The 20,814-nt window shown below is 48.8% G+C and overlaps 1 pseudogene; it reads left to right on the top strand.

Moving 5' to 3' along the window:
* Positions 1-13,014: 13,014 nt before the first annotated feature.
* On the top strand, positions 13,015-13,433 carry LOC128592760 (40S ribosomal protein S15-like; annotated as a pseudogene).
* Positions 13,434-20,814: the final 7,381 nt, after the last annotated feature.

The raw sequence follows: 20,814 nt of genomic DNA, 5'->3' as shown, positions 1-20,814 counted from the left end.
GGGAGATCCGTATCTCTCCTGGGGCCCAGACAACAGGGAGTGTGCAGGCTGGTGGGCAGTGAGAGGAGGCCCAGAGCCAGGTGCTGCCCCGGGGCAGAGGCCTAGGTTTCCAGTTGATGAGGCAGTCGGTCTCTCAGCTTCTACTGCTCCCCTGCCCCCTTTGCTTCTGAGGGTGAAGCCCCCGAAGGACGAGTGGAGTTGGCTCCGCTGTCTTTACAAGGCAGCTCTTAGGCCATAGGACATAGGTCCTAAGTTAGCCAGTATTTGTTGGCTCAGCTCATCTTTATAAGGCAGCTCCGTAGGCCATACATCCTAAGTTAGCCTGTATTTGGGCTGCCCTGGGGTCAGGTGGCCCCGTGGCCTGATGAGCTATTTACTGCTGGGTTGGGGCTGGCAGAGTGTCCCTTGCGCCTCAGCGGAGCTGCGTGAGTGCCCTGACCTAACAGCTGCCTTGTGAAGCTATCTTCCAGATCATTGTTTCTTTGTCACATTTTCTCCCATGCTCCAGTAAATGTGTATGTCCCAAAGCTATGACCCTGTTGACTCTACTGTCATAACGTTGCCCTTATCTGACAAATGGATTTGGCAGAGGCCACCAAGGTACACTCAGTGGGAAAGGGACCTGAAAAATTGGCAGCTCCCATTCTTCCTTCCTATCAGCTTCTCACCTCTAATGTCATCGGCACCACCCCATTACAGGTTGGCACCTTGAAAGGGCCTGGGCACTGCCGGTGCACTCAGTGAGCAGTGACTAAGACACGACTGCATCTGTCACATTGGGGGTGACAACTGAGCCGCATGTTTCTGGTTCATGTCTGGGAGATCCTGACACACTTTCCCGTTATGTGGAACTAACAATGTGCGACTTCCACATTGTGCGACTTCCACATTGTGTGACTTCCACTTCCACATTCCGCCATGTCTGGTGGAAGGGAGGGGCTCTGAGACCAAAGCAGGACTCAGCGTGGGCTTTGTTCCTGGCCTACCTACTCCTCACTTCCTTTCCCTTTCTGCTGAAAATCACAAAAGGTGACCCCAGGGGTGGCTGAGGGATGTCAGAGGACCCCTTTCAGAAGGCTTTCATTTTCTACCACTGTTCCCAGGAGAATGATGAGACAACTCAGAGGGGAGCATAAGTGCAATGAAAAACTCTGGTCTCCCCAGTCTCAGAACACACTCATCTGCCTTCATCAGACCCAGAGCATCGAGACCGTGTAGCCAGAACACTGATGTTTTCCTCCACATGTAATCCCAGCCAAACTGGAGAATGTTGCCAAAATAGCTTTCCTTTTTTATTTCCCCTAGGGAATTAGCACAACAATTTTATGAACAAACCAGGTCAGTGTGGTACATTTTTATGTTCCTGAACTAGAGCTGCTCTTCCCTGCATGGCTCCTGAGATCCCTAAGTGGTACTTCTCTAAGGACAAGAGACTGTTCTTGCAGGTGCAAGATGTCGGGCTGCAGGGGGCAATGAAGGGACAGAGCTACTTGCATTTGTTTCTTTTGTAGTGCTGCGTGAAGTCATGTGGCATTCTGGCTGCCCAGCAGGGCTGGTGGGCATCATGCCCGCACATACTGGCAACTGGTCTTCGCCTCCTCCTAGCACTGCCTGCAGCAAACGTGCACACACAGGGCCAAGGCCAGGCTGTGGGGGGAAGGACCCCAGAGGTGTCCTGTCATTGTCATTTCTTCTGTCTGCACCATCACTGGAGAAATCCATTTGTGCCCATGCCTATCTTTTGAAGTTTATAAGCAGGGTTTCCTTTTCTGTGTATTTAGTTATCTAAATGGCACATCATGGTGCATACATGCCTTCAGTTATATCCCGCCTAGCTGCCCTTCTCTAACTCACTAGTGACCCTGAACAAGTTTCTCTCACCCCACCCGTTATGACTGAGTATGTGCCAGGACGTGTGAAGATGCATTTTACACGTTAGCTGTGCAATCTTCACAACAGACCCCATCTATTAATGTGTTATAGGTGAGGAAACCAAGGCACAGAGAAGTGACTTGATTTTCCCTGGGCCACACATGCAGGAAAAACATGGCAGAACTGGGATTGACCCCGGAACTGCCCGATTCCAGATTCCCCTTTGTCTCTGAGCTCTGTTCTTCCCTCTATAAAGCAAGGGGGCTGTCATCAACTCATGAATGGACAAATAAACTATGGCATATGTATACCATGGAATATTATTCAGCCATGAAAAGTCAAGAGACTTTACATCTTTTGTACTTACCTGGATGGATTTTACTTTATATCATTCCAAGTAAAGTATCATAAGAATGAAAAAGTAGGCCTATACTTTATAGAATTACACCTATAATTCTAGCACTGGGAGGCCAAGGCCGGTGGATTGCCTGAGCTCACTGGTTCGAGACCAGCCTGAGCAAGAGCAAGACCCTCATCTCCACTAAAAACAGAATAACTAGCTGGGCATAGTGGTGAGTGCTTGTAGTTCCAGCTACTTGGGAAGCTGTGGTAAGAGGATCTCTTGAGTGATGACACCATGGCACTCTACCCAGGGCGACAGAAAGTCAGTCTCTCTCTCTCTACACACATACATATATATTTGGGAGAAATAAATTTGGCTAAAAATTTTATGTTGCATTACAAAGAAAGTTCTCTGTACCCTAGGACCCATCGTTGGTGTCCTTGACCTTGGATAACACCATTAAGGAGTAGGAGGCACCTGACTCTAGGCCTCTCAGGGCCATTTCCTTGCTTTAGAACCATGGGCAAGAGACCGTGCCTCTTTCTACCTCAGTTTTCTCATCTGTCATTAATCTACTTTGTGTGGTTCAGAGAAATCGAAGGTAGGATAGAGGTGAAACAGGCAAATTCAACTCCAAACACCTTTAAAACCACAAGCCCTGCTCGGCAACTATGGCTCAAGAGGCTAAGGCACCAGCCACATACACGTGAGCTGGTGGGTTCAAATCCAGCCTGGGCCCACCAAACAACAATGATGGCCGCAACCAAAAAATAGCCGGGCGTTGTGGTGGGTGCCTGTAGTCCCAGCTACTTGGGAGGCTGAGGCAAAAGAATCACTTGAGCCCAGGAGTTGGAGGTTGCTGTGAGCTGTGAAGCCACAGCACTCTACCCAGGGCAATAGCTTGAGGCTCTGTCTCAAAAATAAATAAATAAATAAATAAATAAAACCACAAGCCATAGCAAGGCTTCTCAGGTATCATCTCTGCCCCTCCTTGCACACCCACCCTTCCTTCCTCTTTGGGGCCCCATGCCCAGGCAGTTCTCTCTGACACGCTGCACCTCACCTCCATGCCCATCCCAGGCTGTGCTCTCTTCTACCCTCAGCTCCATCAACCCAACTCAGAGGCCCACTATGGCTGACCTAGCGAAGGAGGGGAAACAAGAGCATTGCAAACTCTCATGATTTAACAGCTCTTCCTTTAGTCCCATTAACTATAGATAGCACCTACCCCAGAGCATGTTGTGTTGGTGAACACGGGGCTCCGCCTTTTCCCTGAGCCCTGGGACCAGCTGCTGCCCCACCCAGCCCAGCCTGCTCTGTCGTACTCATCCTCCTCCTCCTCTTCCTCCCCATTTTCTTTTTCTTTTCCTTTCTTTTGAAACAGAGTCTTGGTCTATCTCCCAGACTACAGTGCCATGGCCTCAGCCTAGCTCATAGCAACTTTGAACTTCTGGGCTCAAGCAATCACCCTGCCTCAGCCTCCCCAGTAGGTGGGACTATAGGTGCCCACCATAATGTCCAGCTAATTTTTCTATTTTAAGTAGAGACAGAGTCTTGCTTTGCTCAGGCTGGTCTTAAACTCCTGACCTCAAGCAGTCCACCCACCTTGGCCTCCCAGAGTGCTAAGATTACAGCCATGAGCTGCTGCACCTGGATCTATTTTTTTATTTTCTTTGAGAATTAAGGCAGGTGTGGTGAGGGTCCAGAGAGGCGCTTGAGGCAGCCCTTGGACCTAGCCCTGCTTCCTCTCTTCAAGCTGTGAATCTTTGAGCAGAGTGCTTCTCTCCCTGAGCTGTGGGCTCACTCATCTAAAAACAGGCAAAACGGGCATGTAGAGCAAGAAGCGAGAGTGTGTAGGGGAGGTACTAAGCAGGGATGCCTAGCTCTGGCCTAGTGCAGCCTGCCAGTGGGAATATAAATCTGCACAACACAGAGATGTTAGTTTCACCCCCGACAGCTTCTTCCTGTCCACCCAACCCCAGTCCACAGTGGCAGGCATGTGGCTGAGAGTCTTTTTTTCTTTCAGTAGAAATAATTCTTTCCTCTTTCTTTGAAGACAAAGCTGAAGGTGAAGAAAAAATGAAAGCTCTTTGTAGCCCAATTGGCCTAGGAGGAGCTTTGAAGGATGATATCAGGCAGAGAAACTGTACAGAGCCAGGAATCTAGATGTGGGTCTGAGGCCTCCTCAGATTGGGAAGCCCCAGCTGCCAGCAAATGCCCTCTTTCAGGCACATTCTGAGCACCTCCCCGGGACAAGAAGGGATGTTCAGAAGCTTGTTAAATGATTTTCTGCAATTTCAGAAATTGCCACTGCTAGTTGTTTAGATTTCCCTGCAGCCTAAGATTAAGGCAGAAAGAAAAAAGACACCTGGTGATAGGAGAGAATGTGGCTTTGTCCAGGAAGGGTCAGCTGCTGAGGGTGCTGAAAATGGAAAGGCCTGAGTGGGCCCTACCAAGTGTGTGGGTGGCCACAGACACTAGCTCTGCTGGCCCCAGCTTTCCCAGGCCTGGGCCACAGTGGCCCACGAGGACACTCCTGCGTCTCCACACGACCTCATGCACCAATTGCCAGTGTCCTCACCTGAACCCACTCATTATAGGCTGATCCAGAAACTTGCTGAGTTTTTTCTCCTCCCACTAAAGAAAAAAAAAGGCAACAAAAACAACCATTGCTACCCAGTTAGCCTCTCAGCCTTAAGCAGAAGAACGCTGCTTTTGTTTGTCGTTTCTCCTTCATTGCACTGGGATGAAGGATGCCAGGTTCAGATCAAATGGCTTTCTCCTCCCCGAAGCAGCTGAGAAGAAGAGACAGACCAGAACTCAGGATGCCCAGGGGGTGTTGTTTTGAGTGCTACTACTAAGGTGGCATTTTCTGAGAAGGGAAGTGTGTTCTGCCCATGGTTAGGACTCATGGGTGGCAGGGATACTTCAGATGTGCCTAAGCCAGTACTGATCCTTGGGAAGGTCTGAGGCTGTGAACATCTGATATGTGATCTTATCTGAGTAGTGGGGGCCATCAGGCCTTCCTCTTCCTCCTTCTGCTCCTCCCTAAAGAGCTATGGCTATGGCCTGCTCATACCTGTTCTGATCAAACAGTCTGTGGCTGCAGGTCTCCCTCGCTTCTTTCAGCCTCTAAAGAACACTCACCTCAAGTCTGCAGGGCCCTGGTTGCCTTTGCAGCTGGAAGACCACATTTTATGGCAGTCCCACTGCCTACTGGGCCCAAGGACCTGCTGTCCATCCAGATAATCAGCAAAGCTGCTGAGAATTACATTCCAATCCCACGCTGCCTGTCTCTTCTGAGATCCTAGGGTGGTGGTTTTGCTCCACCTACAAAAGGATCTAATCCCTGCCTACTGTTGCTCCAGGGGCATTGTGGGGGCCAAGGGAAAGTCACTGTTCAGCAGTTCTTTCAGGAGGAATGGAGGGTTGGGGAGCCCGTGGGTCTGCACTTGCCAAGGCTGGAGGCTGGGCCCTGGCCCCACGTTCAGGCAGAGGGGCTAGACTACCACAAAAGTTACCATGGAGTTTAAAATACTGTATAACTGGCCTGGCATGGTGTCTCACACCTGTAATCCCAGCGCTCTGGGTGGGTGGATTGCTTAAGCTCACTAGTTTGAGACCAGACTTGAGCAAGAGTGAGACCTCCATTTCTAAAAAATAGCCAGGCATTGTGGCGGGCACCTGTAGTCCCAGTTACTTGGGAAACTGAAGCAAGGGAATAGCTTGAGCCCAGGAGTTTGAGGTTGCTGTGAGCTAAGACACCCCAGCACTCTACTGCGGGCAAGAAAGTGAGACTCTGTCTCAAAAAAAATAAAAATAAAAATAAAAATAAAATAAAATAAAACAAATATTCATGTCTTATTTTTCCTGATAACAAGTGATCTTGTCTCCTGATACGTGTGTCATTATGTATTTTCAGATTTCTTGCTATTAAACTACCAATTATCTTGAGGGCAGTCAGTGCCCTGCAGATAGTCACAGAAACACAGGGCCCACGTGTAGCTCACGGCCACCCCTCCTCTGCGCAGGTGGCGCATGCCTCTGCCCTGTTCATGCTGCCCTGAGCTGGGCCCTTCTTTACCACACAGTATGCCGTGGAAGGTTGTTCCCAATATTTGCTACATTGTAAACTGTGTTGTAGTGAGTATCCTGACACAGAGACCTCTAGGAGCCTGGACTGCTTCTGCATTTTGCCTGCTGATGAATGCTGGGAGGGAATTTCATGGCCCCCTCAGCCCTGACCTTATCTCTAGGGCAGCCCATCATAGAAGGGAATCGGCCCAGCTCACACAGAGTTAAGGACAAGCCAGTCTAGAGCCAGTGGGCCAGGCCACTCCTGTAGGTTCCATGTCTGAAAAGGGCTTTGCACCTTCGCAGTGGGTGCCAAGCACCCAGTGAATGGCTAATACTAACTGTGATATGGTAGCCTGTCACTTGTTCATTCAAGTGACAGTCTTTCCTACTGCAGAGGACAGGAAAACCCTGGAGGAGCAGTGGACCTTAGTGTCCCTGCTGAGCACAAACCAGCAACAAGGACATGGCCTTCCAGGCTCCACGGCCTTCTCGGCCCCTGACAGATGGGCACACCAGGCTCAACTGCTGAGAGCGTGTGGCTATCACGAGTAATTGCTTCCCAAGAAGGAATTCCTCTGGGTATCAGTAAAGTCATTGATGCCCTAGTCTTCCCCTCAGAGAATCCGACTAACCAGCCTGTCTGGATGGGGAACTAGGGAGCAAATGAATAAACAGAAGTGGTGTAGGTGAGGCAGGGTCCATGCCAGGTGCCCTTGCTCCTTACTGAGGGTGGCGTGTCCTCAACGTGCAAGAGGCTTTGGAAGATGCTTTCTCAAGGGCCTTGTTTCCTTGCCCATGGGCATGGGGTACAGTCCTTTGGGCTGGATGCTTGTTTTGTAGTCTTTGTGGGTGTTTGAGCTGGTTAGGCCATGGTTGGAGTCCAGGGTTTTGACCAGGTTACTCCAAGTACATTCCTGCTATGAGCTCTGGCACAGCCAGGCCCAAGTGTGGGTTCCAGCTCCCTTGTCTCTTATCTCCTTACTCTGTGACCTTGGGCAATTTCTGTGACTTCAGTTTCAGAATGCTATCTAAATCCTACCTGCTTTGATTTTTGGTTTTTCTTTTGATCAAAATATTACATGTATAATATTCAGTTTAAAAAATCAAGCAATAATTGCCAGGCTGATAATACGGAGACACCGCTGATAATACAAAGACACCGCTCCCCTCTTCCTGACCTGTTTCTTTCAGTTCTCTTGGCTCTTTCTTCTTCTGTTTCCTTGTGTATTTCTAATGGGCTCTGGTAGCCACCTGTCCACACACTCCCTCCGCATCCTCCCAATATCATGATTTGGGATACGTTGCTGTTCACTATTTACATGTTTGAAATCACGTAAACATTGTTTTCTGCTAAACCAAGTAGTATTCTATGTTTTTTCTGCTCTGATCCTTTGTTTTTCTTCAAGCTATAATTATCTTATTTTTTATTTGCTTTTTAAATTTGCACTTTATGCTCTCTCTTATAAAATCATAAAACTCTGCCAAACACCATAAAGCTCTTCTCAACATGATGAAACCCATCAGGTAGCGTGGATTCTGGGTTTTCCTGGAGCCATTGCTCTGGGGTCCCTCAGCCCCTGCACCACTGTCACTCTGCCATCTGAGGACCTCCTCCCTCCCTTCCCCCTTTCTCCAGAGTGACTGAGGCTCCGAGAGTGGTAAGATTCGGGCGGAAATGCAGGCTTATATCAGGAGATGCAGTTATGGTCATGGGCCAACCCCCTACCCAAAAGTGCTGCTGCCCAGGGACATAGTAGCCACATAAATGGGACTACTTGGTGGTTCACCATCTGACTCTGACTGCAGAGGGCAGATGCAGGTCTCCCTGGCTACCCTGAGTCACCCTTCTGGTAAGTTCCCCTCATGCCCATTTCTGTCCCATCCCAGGCAGATCTGAGAATGGGCTGGCCATAGTGTGGCCGGGCAGCCAGGTCCATACTTTGATCATTCCATGTCTTCTTGCCCTTAAACATGCTAATGAAGCCCTACCTGCCAGCATTCCATGTGTCACAGGGCTGTTTTTTACTATTGTCCCATGTCTCATCTCCTTCATCCCAGGGGACTGAGCTCTGAGCCCACTTCTCCCAGCTCTGAGCTGCAGCCAACTCTTTTACATTGCTGGCCAGAGGAGGCTAAGGCAGGAAGGTTAAGGCAATGCTGGGGGCCCCAGGGTCCAAGGGCCCAGTCACTGTTCACACATAGGCAACTCCTTAAGGATAACACATCCCTGAAGGGGACAGAGGAAGCCTTCTCAGTCAAGAGCTTGTGTCCAGCCACTTATGCCTCATGCTCAGAGGCCTATGCACTGTTTGAGGCTTCTAGTGTATACCATCCAGCTCGTAAGGCCTGTTCACTTCAGAGGCTGCACGTAAGAGTGTCCTCTGTGTGTTCCTAACAAGCAGAAGGCTGTAACTCAAGAGGGCTCCGGACTCAGGGTCAGGACTACCAGGGACACAGCAGAGGGTGTAGGGCACATATCCCCTGCGTCAGCCATCAAAAGACAAGAAATGGGTGTCAGAGGCACTTGGGAGATGGAAGATGCATAGATGTCTCCAAAAGACAGCATGTTTTCTAAACGGAAAATTCACCAGGATTTCATCTGCAACTCAAATTCAATCAGCTAAGTAGGGAAGAAGAAAGTATGTGGTTGTCATAGCAACACTAAGTTGCTCAGGACCACGTTGGTCTCTAAGTGGGGGAAGGGAAAGGAGTAGAACTGAGCCTCTCTCTTCCTGTTAGAGATGTTCTGGAGAGTGGGCAGCAGGCTGGACACACCTGTGTGGAGTGGAGACATTCTTCCCACTATCTCTATTTAGGTCTGATGGCCTGAATAGAGATGTAATATTGTATACAGGGGGGCTAGTTGGCTCAGAGCCCTCACACGGGGGATCAGATCACTCAAGCATGCAAGTTCCAGAGCCAGATCTTTGCCGAGGGCCAGTTCCCCTTTCTCCACGAGGGCTGGCCCCACCCCAGAGCAGCTCCAATTTGAAGCCTGCTTCTCCTCCTACCCTCCAATCATCAGGTATTCCTGCAGAGCTTCTGCTTTCAGCTGGCCAGGAATGAGGGCACAGCCTGGCACATCCCCTGGGTCCAGTCTGCAGGATCAAGAGACACACAACCTCACCTAAAGAGTGCCAACCAATGTCGATGCTTCCATTCATAAACACACAGTGCTGATAGCCTTACTGCCTCCTCCCTACCCAGAATGAAATGGAGCCAGCCAGAGAGGTTGCCCACATAGTCTGTGCCAACCTGGACCCAGGCCTGGGTGGGGGTGAGTGGGAGGTAGGAGGTAGGGTGGCTGCTAAATGGGGTAGGAGGCAAGAATCAGGAATCCCTCTGCCCCTAGGCCACCTTATCCCTATTCTATCTCTGACCATCCAGTGCTCTTGGGCCCTCAGGAAAATGTCCTTGCTCCTCCTCCAAGGCCCTCCTGACCAGGCAAGCACGGCACATCCATCTCTGTGATCCTAGGGACTGGCCACAGATGGTGCTTCACAGACACCTAACACATGAATGAACAAAAGAAAGAAAGAAGGAATGGGTAATAGGGCTGTGAGGACCAGGAACAGAAGACATGAAAGAAGCCAGGTCGCAGGGGAATGATGGGGCCAGGTTTGGAGGGTGTTAAATGCCAGGCTCCACACATCCCAGCTTCTACCCTGGCCCTGGAACATGTCCATCCTCCAGAGGGGCCATTGGGATCTCTGGCAGATGTGGCCCTGTCATCTGATCTCCTCTCAGAGATATGAGGAGGGCCCATCCTCCTGACTCTTCTGGCCCTTAGGGCCCCCTTTCTGGGACCCTGAAGACCTGGCTGGCTTTGCTTCATGGTCTCTGATCTCTCCCACTTGTCCAATCAGTGCTAATTGGAAACAGGAAGTGTGTGCATGGTGGGACTGGTGCTCTGATGTCCTCGTGAGAACTTCAAGGTCCTGGGATAGGCCCTTTCCCAGAACTATGGGGTCTCCTGTGGGGTTGGATGGGGTTGCTCAGGGTGGCTCCCCTAAATCTCATGTGTGCTGGGTCCAGAGGGCTCAGGCTGTCATTACCCACCTCCTACCCTGGGTACCAATTATCCCCAGGGCAGGCCAAGCCCACCTTGTCTACAGATGAATCCTCTTCACATGCAGCTCTCTACACTTTTCACTCTAGAAATGAAGGGAGAAGGGGCTCAGGGTGTGGTGAGACAGGCCAGAGGGGGTCCCCTGAACCCATCATTAACCCGTCGTCCCAGCCTCAGCCCATGGCTCGATGAAAGCAAGAAATGGTTTGCTTTATATTACTGGTACACACTCGTGTTTCCTTTGGGGACAAAGGGTCCAGAAGCCCTGCATCAGCAGGTAGGATGTCCCCTCAGTGTCCCTCCTCCACAAGTCCCCTTCCTCTTTCCTCTCTGGGCAGAGATGGGGGTGTCCAGAGTCAAAGCACCTTTTTTGTCAAGTTCCAGGCCAAGTCCTTCACTCCTACAGTGCTATCCCTGGCCACAGACACTGGCCGATTTCAGACAACAGAGGTTGTAATGGGGTAAGCCTGGCATGTGGGCATGTGGGGGAAGGACTCACCCCAGCCTGGGCAGAGGTAGTCTCCCCACCCTGGCTCTCTAGCACTTGTGTTAGACCATCGCCCACAGGTGCCCTCATCCTGTGCACTGTGGGGCCTCCCTCTTAGCAGATGGAGACCCTGTGACCCAGCTAGAACCATTCAAAGCCTTAGGCTGGGGGACTCACATCTGGAGGAAGACCCTCGGGACTCAAAGGTGCTCAGATTTTGAGATTTTGAGCTAGAACTAGCAGAGGTCCCTGGATTCCTCTGAGGCTCAGGAGCTCCTAGAGGAGCGGCTTGGCTGCCACCAGCCACTAGAGGGCAGGACCCTTCCGTGTGTTTTCTTCAAAGGGGTGGTGAGCAAGTGACCTGGGCGGGCAGACAGGGAGTGGTGTGGCCTAGCCCCTGGGTACATTCCCAGCAAGGCTGCAAGCTGGGGCCAGCAGGGGCTGGAATGCTGGCCAAAAGTCCACGTGGGCCGTAGGCCCAAAAGACCTGCCCGAGACTTCAGGCTTTCTCTTATGAGGAATCCAACTCTGAGCCAACAGGGGGTGATGCCTGGCTCCTACACTGGCAGCAAGTGACCAGGCTTTCTTGGACATCAGTGACAGGGGAGCAATCAGGAGAGAAGGTCCTCCCGCCTCCTCCAGGTGCAGTAAGGAAACTGGGGCGGGGAGAACGCACCTGACTATACCTACAAGGTGAGACAGGTATTTCCTGGGAGCTGTCTATGAGCCAGGTCACAGCGGGAAGGACTGTTTGAATCCCTTAGTTTTGCAGATGAGGAAACTGAGACTCAAAACAGATTGTCTTTTGGCCAATTCCCACAGCAAGGGTGGACCAAGATTCTAGCCTAAGGATGACAGTTAAGCCTGTGTGTGATCGTCCCCCTCCACCCCAGCACCACACATGCAATGCAGAGTCTCCCTCTTGTGACACCACTAACACAAGTGTGTGTCCGCACAGGGGACTGTGAGTGCTGCATTAGGAGGAATAAGGCTGCCTTGGCATCCTGGCTCTCCCAGGCATAGGCCTCTGGCTCATCTGGATCTGACCAACAGTGATGCCCAGGAGCAGCTGCCTCTGGGACACATGCTCCCCTGGGTAGGAGGAGCTGTGTGAGGAGCCCATGATCCATGCCATGACATCCATAAAGACCATTTGGGGCCACAATGGCATCCAGGAAGAGGATGCCAATTAAAGGGACCAGTGGCAGTTCAGACAAGCCTCCTTGTCAGGCTGTGGTTGTAGCCAGGGGAGCTAAGACCTGGCTTGGCCTTGCTCCTCCAACCAGGCATTGGGCTCTCTGCCCAGTACGAGGGTGGGCAGTTCCCAGCCCAGGCAGCCCCCTGGAGCTGCTGGGCGTCCTATCCCTGGTGAGGGCCTGTGTAGTTTGAGGTTGATCTCAGTTGTCCCAATATTGCTCAGGACCGCTGGAGAATTAGGGTGTCTTGGGAACCTATTTCTGGAACTCAGTTTACTCTGAGCTGTGGCTCATAAGACTGATTTGCGTGGAGACCCCAAGTTGACTGCTGGGCCAGGGAAGGGGCCTGTCAAGGTCTGTGCTCTGCTTTCTCTGTGCCCCAGATTGGCCGCTGGTGTGCTGAGACCTGTGAGCGTCAGACATGCCTGGGGTGGAGTGGCTCAAGTGAGGGACTTGGCAGACTCCTGCCCTCCAATCCCTCAGACTGTGGAGCGCACTCCCATTACTTTAGGGATCTCTCAACAGCCCTAGTGACCACAGGATCATGGATCATTTTACAGATGGGGACGCCCAGGCTCAGGCCTCACCACCCCTCTGCCAATAGCTTCTTTACTGGTTTCCTTGGTGTCAGTTTTCTCTTTTCCTTCCTTGTTTTCTGCTAAAAAAAAAAAAATATATATATATATATACACATATATGTATATATACACATACATATTTTATTTTAAACGTCTTTTAAAACTTAAAAAATTAATTATTTAGTTTTTGATTATATAGGAAATACATGAGTCCCTTCTCACCTTAAGAATGTAATACAGGGGCGGCGCCTGTGGCTCAAAGGAGTAGGGCGCCAGCTTCGTATGCTGGAGGTGGCGGGTTCAAACCCAGCCCTGGCCAAAAACTACAAAAAAAATAGAATGTAATACAGAACTATGCAGGCAGGAGAGGCTTTTTCTGGGAAGGCAACAAGATGGCAGAAGTGGAGCAAAAGAAGAAGCGGACCTTCCGCAAATTCACCTACTGTGGCGTGGATCTCGACCAGTTCCTGGATATGTCCTATGAGCAGCTGATGCAACTTTACAGCGCCCGCCAGCTGGGGTGGCTGAACAGAGGCCTGCGCTGCAAGCGGCACTCACTGCTGACGCACTTGTGTAAGGCTCATGGAGAAGCCAGAAGTGGTGAAGACACACCTGCGGGACATGATCATCCTACCTGAAATGGTGGGCAGCATGGTGGGTGTCTACAAGGGGAAGACCTTCACAGGCGGAGATGGAGCCTGAGATGATGGGTCACTACCCAGGGGAGTTATCTATCACCTACAAGCCTGCGAAGCATGGACGGCCTGGCATTGGGGCCACCCACTCCTCCCGCTTCATCCCTCTCAAGTAGACTGCCCAGCCAATAAAGACACTTCTCCAGTTAAAAAAAAAAAAAAAGTAATACAACACAATCAAATCAAAAGACTCCCCTGGTCTATTCCCTCACAAGCTCAGAATTCACAGGGATTAGCAGTTTGGCGTTTTCTATAAAACCAGAATAATGATACCAGCACTGTCCAGACAATAGCTTTATTATTAATATGTTAAAAAAGGAAAGTGTCTCTGTGGTATGTGTGTTTAACACATACAACTAATTTATCAAACGCCATATGAACATGTAAGGGCTGCTTGTCCTCCAGTGATTTTGTCTGGCTATGACAAATACCCTGTCCCTACCGGCAGCTCATCCTGCCCAACTCCCTGTCTCTGGGTTCTCATTTTGCCATTCAAGACTCAATCCTGCTCCTTTAAAAACTTAAATATCGGGTGGCGCCTATGTATCAAGGAGTAGGGTGCTGGTCCCACATGCTGGAGGTGGCGGGTTCAAACCCAGCCCCGGCCAAAAAAAATCACACACACACACACACACAAACTTAAATATCAAATCAGTTTTTCAGAGCCTACTTTCTCCTTACCCACTGTGTTAGATTTAAGTTGGGCTGTGGGGGCAGGTAGGGAGATGGGGCAGCCAGCAGGAGCAGGAAGCGTCTAGCCAACCCCGTCTTCCAGATGTACGTCTAGGGTGCTTCTGCCAGAGCCTGCTCTTCTGTGGGGGACAGTGGGGACACACTGCCCTCCCAAACCAACCATTTCCTTTTCCTTCCTCCTCAGTCCTTGTAATTGCCACACAGCCTGTGCCTATGTGGACAATTCATGGGGTGTAACTAATCCTCTATTCCTGGACATCGAGGCTGTTTCCAGTGGGGTGCTATTATAGACTTGCACAGCTCAGGTCTTCCCAGGCTGTCTATGGGAGATGCTAGGAAGTGGAATTGCTGACCTCACGGGCAGGTGCTAAATCACCCTCAGGAGAGGGAGAGGGGACTTGTTGCACTTTTTTGCACTAACATTTTGTCAATGGCTGGGTGCCTATTGCTTGGTGGTTAGAACACTAGTCCCGAGCACCAGGGTTGGTGTGTTCAAACCAGGCCTGGGCCTGCTTAACAAACCCAAAAAAACAAAAGCACAAACAACAACCACACTTTGTCAAAACATCCTTCTGTCAATGGGAGTTTTCTTTTTTTTTTTTTTGAGACAGAGTCTCAAGCCATTGCCTTGGGTAGAGTGCTATGGCATCATAGCTCACAGCAACCTCCAACTCTTGGGCTCAAGTGATCTTCTTGCCTCAGTTCTTCTATTTTAGTAGAGACAGGGTCTCACTCTTACTCAGGCTGGTCTCGAACTCATGAGATCAAGCAATCCACCCATCTCGGCCTGCCAGAGTGCTAGGATTATGGGTGTGAGCCACTGCACCCTGCCCAATGGGAATTTTCCTCATAACTTATGAGTTTGCCTATTTTTTCTTAGTGATCATTTTTATTTCTTTTTTTATGAAAAATCTATTTACATCCTTTGCCCATTTTTTCTGCTGTTTTTATCTTTTCCTTGTCTATTTGTAGACATTTATATAGATGCTCTTTGACTTACAATGGGGTTACATTCCAACAAATCCATTTTAAGTTTAAAATATTGTTAAATTGAGGCTGGCACAGTGGCTCATGTCTGTAATCCTAACACTTTAGGAGGCTGGGGCAGGTGGGTTGCTTGAGCTCAGGAGTTCAAGATCAGCCTGAGTAAGAGTTAGACCCTCTACTAAAATGTCTACTAAAAATGGAAAAACAATCCAGGTGTAGTGGAGCATGTCTCTAGACCTAGCTACTCGGGAGAGCAAGAGGATTGCTCAAGTCCAAGAGAGTTTGAGTTTACCCAAGCCCCAGAGAGTTTGAGGTTGCTGTGAGCTATGATGCCACGGTACTCTACCCAGGATGACAGAGTGAGACTCTCTCTCTATCTATATATATATACATTTAAGATGAAAAAGCACTGAATGCATCTAACCTACCAAACATCATGGCTTAGCCTAGCCTACCTTAAAAATGCTCAGAACACTGACAGCTGGGCAAAATCATTTAACACAAAGCCTATTTTATAATAAAGTGTCGAACAATACTCACAGTGAAAAACAGAATGGCTGTATGGGTACTTAAAGTACAGTTTCTACTGAATGTATATGCCTTTTGCAACATTGTAAAGTTGAAAAATTTTAAGCTAGACCATTTAAGTTAGAGACATCTGTACATTCTGGATTTTAATCCTTTGTTATATATGTGGTAACTCACTTCCCTTTGACTAAGAAGGGGCCCCACCTGGACCCAGTGATTATAGAGGGAGTGCAAGGGACAGGTACAGGGTCCAGGCTTTCTGCCTGGCTGCAGCTGTTGGGGGTTATGTTGGAAGAATATCTAATACTAGCTGAGTGGACAGATCATGGGCAAATGACTTTTCTGTCAGACTGTTCCGTCATCTGTAAAGCAGGCAGAATACTCCCTAAAATAGGGGGTCATAGTGAGGATTAAACGAATCCATATATGGGCAAACCATTTAATGTAGTGCCACACACATATGAAGCGGATGATAAGCATTTGCTCACAGGAAAGCACACAGCATTCAGTAGGTGCCCAATAAATAGTGACTGTTATCATGGTGACTGTTTTTCCTTGTGCCTGTGTCTATGGGCACTTGTGTGTATCTGTAAGTCCATGCTTGTTGCAGTAGATCCTCTTGGTGTGTGCATGTGTGTGGTGTGTTTCTCGGCACAGGTGTGTGTAGGGCTCCCTTGGGGTGGGGTTTCTCCTTCAGAGGCAGTGTGCAGAAAGTAGTGGATGGGGCAGTCTGAGGGAGAAGTGGATAGGCTGAGCTGGGGAAGAAGATAGAGCAGGGGAAAACAATGGGACTGGGTTAGTCCATATTGGGTGTAATTGTCAAGCTTTACTAAGGTCAAGCCCTGTCATTTCCTGCAACCGGATGGGCTACAGGAAAGTGTTGAGCTGAGTCCCCCCAAGCAAGTTTCGCTACAGCTGACCCTCATGTCCCACCCCTGCCAGGCAGTCCTACAACCTTAGAAAAGCCCTGGACAGCAGTGACATGTGGTCCAGCTCACTTGAGGGTGTGACTTGGCCCTTCCGGCTGTGATCTGCTGAAACTCTAATAGGAAGTGTATTTATGGGTTGCCATAAAAGGCATTGGCATACTGGCAATAAAAGCCTCCAAAATCACCCTGCTGTAAACCGCTATTTACATGTTTATGACCTCACTCACCTGCCAGTGGGGTGGATATTGGGTTGTCACTGATACTGGAACCGAGAGGCTCAATGCCAAACTGGAGTCCTGTAGGGTGGGCTGAATGAAGGGAGCGCTAGTGTGCCCCACAGGGCCACTGCCACTTCTCTCTGCAGCTGCCCCTGCCTGAGAGGCTTCTCATTTCAGAGCACACTCTGGAGGCTTTTTTTCTTATTGAGAAATAACTTACATTCGGTTAAGTTTACTAATCACGAATGTAAAACTCAATGACTTTTATATAGATGGTTACCCACATAGCCGGGACCTTCAGCGCGGTTCACCACCCTAGAAAATTCCCTTGTGCCTCTTCTCAGAACTAATCACCATTCTAACCTCTGTCATCACAGGTCAGTTTTGCCATCCTAGGATTTCATCCAAATGTAGTCCTGTAAATGTTCTCTCTGTGTCTGGCCTCCTTTGGTCAATACAATCAATGGTTTATAGGTTTATCCACGCTGCCCTGTGTGCAGTAGTTCGTTCCTTTTTATCACGTTGTAAGGGTGGATGGTCCACACTTGTTTGTTTGAGACAGGATCTCACTGTGTCACCCAGGCTAGAGTGAGACAGCGGCGTCATGAAAGCTCACTACAACATGAACTGTCTAGACTTAAGCAATCTTTCTGCCTCAGTCTCTTGAGTAGCTGGGACTACAGGCAAGAAATAGTATGCACAGTTGATTTTTTTACTTTTTGTAGAGATACGGGTCTCACTCTGTTGCCTAGGCTGGTCTTGAACTCCGAGTCTCAGGCAATCCTCTTGCCTTCCCCTCCCAACTGGCTGGAATTATAGACATGAACCACTTACCCGGCCACCCACTTGTTATCTATTCTCTCATTGATGGACATTTGGGTTGTTTCCAGTTTTTGACTATTATGAATATTCTTGTGGAAGTCTGTATGTGAACGTGTTTTTATTTCTTAAGGGTATTTCAGAGTAGCTACATCCCCAGGTAAGTGTGTATGATTTTTTTTTTTTTTTGAGGCAGAGTCTCACTCCGTTGCCCCAGGTAGAGTGCCATGGTGAGTGGAGTTGTCATAGCTCACTGCAGCCTCAAACTCCTGGGCTCAAACAATCCTTCTGCGTCTTCCTCCCAAGTAGCTGAACTATGTGCACATGCCACCACGCTTGGCCTTGTGTGTGTGTGTGTGGTTTTTTTTTTTTTTTTTTTTTTTGCAGTTTTTGGCCAGGGCCAGGTTTGTGTTTTGTTTTTTTTTTGTAGAGACAGAGTCTCACTTTATGGCCCTCGGTAGAGTGCCGTGGCCTCACACAGCTCACAGCAACCTCCAACTCCTGGGCTTAAGTGATTCTCTTGCCTCAGTCTCCCAAGTAGCTGGGACTACAGGCGCCCACCACAACGCCCAGCTATTTTTTGGTTGCAGTTTGGCCGGGGCCGAGTTTGAACCCGCCACCCTCAGTATATGGGGCCGGCGCCTTACCGACTGAGCCACAGGCGCCGCCCAGGGCCAGGTTTGAACCCACCACCTCTGGTATATGGGGCCGGCACCCTACTCCTTGAGCCACAGGTGCCATCATTTGTGTGTGCTTTTTAAAGAAACTGTTAACAGCAACGTATGAGAATTCCTGTTGCTCCTCATCCTTGGAGAGTCCTCTGTCCTAGATCCTGAGTTGCCTCAAAGAGCCCATCTATCACCCCATTTGGAAGTGGGCCTGGCTGCTAGGGGTGGCAGGCATCCTCCAGGGACTCAGAGGCTTACTGTAAAGGAGGGATCTGGCTGATATGGACAAGTGCAAGTTATACCCTCAGGGCACCAGCAGGGGGAAAGGAACCTACATTTGGTGAGCACCCATTACAAATCAGGCACCAAGGCCTCTATGCATATGCTCTTTTTTAATCTTCTGCATTCTGGGTCCTGCCATTTGCTGTTTCAAGAGATCCCTGCCTCTGCCTGCCAGGACTGCCTGTCCCTAAGAGCCCCTATCTGGCTACCATATTAGATCTGTCATACAATCCAGCACAAAGGCACTGAGAAAGTCTGTAGAGTTTCTCTCCATCCCCAAGAAGAGAAAGCGCTTTGCTCCCATAGTATAAACTAAGCAGGGTAATGACTCACCTTTTCTGATCCCAACTCGGTAGAGAAAATCAGGCCTCCTCTCTTGAAGAGAAGTCTTTTTATGCTCCCTTCTCATCAAATCAACCCTAAGGAGGGCTTCGCTTGGCTGGGAGCATGACTGGGGTTGGGAGGTGATATTCCTGTTGTTAGCAGCAGCCCTGTTGGTGCAGGCACATAGTAGGCATTAATGAAAGGAGGGGTGGATAAGTGATTTAGCTTGGGTCTGCTGCTAATAATGCTAGAAAACTCCTCTGAAATATTCACAAATTTGTTCACAGTTCAAGCCCAAATCTTACAGCTGAAAGAACCTCCAGACATCTTTGAGTACAGTGCTCTGCTTTCAACAGACCACAGGTTACTAACTCCATTTTAAGGCTAAAATAATTGGTGTCAAGAAATAAAGTGACTGCCTCAAGCTTTTTACTCCAGATCTAACAGAATAAGTAGATAAAGACAGTAGAAAATGGAAACTGGAGGCCTTAGGAGCAAGACCCATTAGGAATGAAGATCATATATCCAAGGAATTATAAAATAAGTAATGAGAAAATTAGGATTCAATTGACCACACTTTACTTTGGACAAATCTACTGGCTAAAGCAAAGTCTATTGGCATTTTCTCTGATTTTGTCTGTATTATGCAGAAATTTCTTTCTCCCCCAATCCACCCAATGCTGACATGTGAGGACCAAGGTGAAGCCCTGATGGTGACACCATGAATTTGGCTGGTTAGCCCAGCCAGGTAGCTGTAAAGCTCTTGGTAATCAGGGAGATTAAGCTAAACTATAGCTATAACAGACATCAAACAAATGTATCAAATGTCTTTGGTAATGTTGTATAGCTTTCCATCAATATCCTAATAGTTAATTATATGTGAACTATACCTTAATATAAAAAAGAATGTCAGAGTGGGGCAGAGGGCAGTCTGGGACAGCGTGTCCACTGATGGAAAACAGGTAAGGTGTAAAGCAAGGACCCTAGGCAGTAGAGGGATTCAAGGTGGGCTTGCCTAAGCCCAGCAGGTGGCTATGGAGAAAGAGTGGGAGGGTCCATGGTCATATTTCCCTTTATCCCCTCCTCTCCTGGATGGGCTTGCCCTGCCAGGTCCCTTCTGAGGGCTTAATGACCAGCCTCTTCACAAACCTCTGGCACTGACCTCTCCAAAAGGACTGTGATGGGCTTGGAGAATGCTCTTGCCTGAACTGGCTCTGCTCCCTACTTCCTCCTGGCTGCTGGGCTGCAGGTAGTCAGAAAGAGGAGCTCTGGGCTAGCATAGGGGCCTTGGTGTCCTGGTTCCAAATGCCACCCTCTCAGCCCCACCTGACCCCCAGGTCTTAGAATTAGCCTTTCTGGGGTGAAAACTGGATGCTTGCTTATTTTCAACATGTTGTCCAGAGTAGGCATGTAGAGGACCACAAGGAATGGGAACTAAATGCCCATCAAAATGCATACCCAAGGTCAAGGCAGGAGGATCACTTGAGGTCAGGAGTTGGAGACCAGCCTGAGCAAGAGTGAGACCTTGTCTCTACAAAAATAGAAAAATTAGCTGGGCATGGTAGCACACATCTATAGTCCCAATTACTTAGGAGGCTGAGGCAGCAGGATTGCTCAAGTCCAGGAGTTTAGGTTGCAGTGAGCTATGGTGATGCCACTGGACTCTACCTGGGGTGACAGAATGAGATCCTGTCTCTCACACACACACAAAAAGACATTCACAGTAAGAGGTATGTCCATGTTTGTGTTTACACATATGGTACTTTATATATATAAAGTTATATATATAGTTTTATATATATAAAAAGCATATATATAAAATTTTATATATATATGCTTATATATATGCTTTTAATGTGTATAGCTTTTGATGAGGCATTTAATACATACTAGTACAGAATTTCTATTACTACATAATTAATTAAGAATTATATTCTAGTATATTAATTAGTAACTAATTATACCACTAATATATTGTATATAATAAATCATATAATATGTATTATACATGCTGCTAACCAAGAATAATGAAAACATATGGCCACTGAA

Source organism: Nycticebus coucang, chromosome 8 (assembly GCF_027406575.1).
Source record: "Nycticebus coucang isolate mNycCou1 chromosome 8, mNycCou1.pri, whole genome shotgun sequence".
NCBI classification, from domain to species: domain Eukaryota; kingdom Metazoa; phylum Chordata; class Mammalia; order Primates; family Lorisidae; genus Nycticebus; species Nycticebus coucang.
The sequence above is the reverse complement of the archived record's forward strand: the minus strand, read 5'-3'. Positions and strand labels throughout refer to the sequence as shown.